We start from the raw sequence: 703 nt of genomic DNA, 5'->3' as shown, positions 1-703 counted from the left end.
ATAAAATAGTAGTAGGCTATATTGTCAAAATGGAAACAGAAAAAAGGAGGGTAGGGGAACACAGAACAAATGTTAACAGTGTAAATACTAAATAACAGTTCTGGACTGCCTGGGTTTCAAAATTACAGAATAATCACAACTGAAAGCCTGAAAAAATATATATATGAGTCCTGAATAGGTATATGAATCAAATTGTACCTAAATTAGGTTGATGGTTTGTCAGCTACATCTCTTGTGAGTAATATTTGAGAAAAGAATAGAACAGGCTGAATGAGCAAGATGAATCTGCTGTCAGTGTTAGACGCTGAGCATATCCGTCCAAGGACTTCTACTGAACTGAGTATTTCTCAAGAGTCTCCCACTTGAGTACTAACCCAGCCCAACACTGCTTAGCTTCCAAGATCGGAAGGATTCGGGCGTTGCCAGTGTGGTATGAAAGTAGAAGGAATATTCAATATCGAGGGCTCGGGAATCACTGATGAGAGTTCACGAATTGGGAAGAAAGAAAGAGTAGATATAGATTGAAGAGGAAAATAGGGGATCTGCTGCCAATGTTAGACAGGGATGATTACCCCTGAATCAATGATGAGAGTCCTGAAAAATAGAAAAAGCCGGAAAAAACAGAGGAGAGGAAGAAACAATGCTGGTCTATGGTTGTTAGCTGAAAAGGTTGAAGGTCGATAAGCTCACGGTATAATAGACA

The 703-nt window shown here is 39.3% G+C and overlaps 1 pseudogene; it reads right to left on the bottom strand.

The window, feature by feature from the left end:
- Nucleotides 1–325: 325 nt before the first annotated feature.
- On the bottom strand, nucleotides 326–444 carry LOC134952438 (5S ribosomal RNA; annotated as a pseudogene).
- Between the last annotated feature and the right edge of the window lie 259 nt (nucleotides 445–703).

The sequence above is a fragment of the Pseudophryne corroboree genome, chromosome 1 (genome assembly GCF_028390025.1).
Source record: "Pseudophryne corroboree isolate aPseCor3 chromosome 1, aPseCor3.hap2, whole genome shotgun sequence".
Lineage (NCBI taxonomy): Eukaryota > Metazoa > Chordata > Amphibia > Anura > Myobatrachidae > Pseudophryne > Pseudophryne corroboree.
Note: the sequence above shows the minus strand (reverse complement) of the source record. Positions and strands in the feature narration are given on the sequence as shown.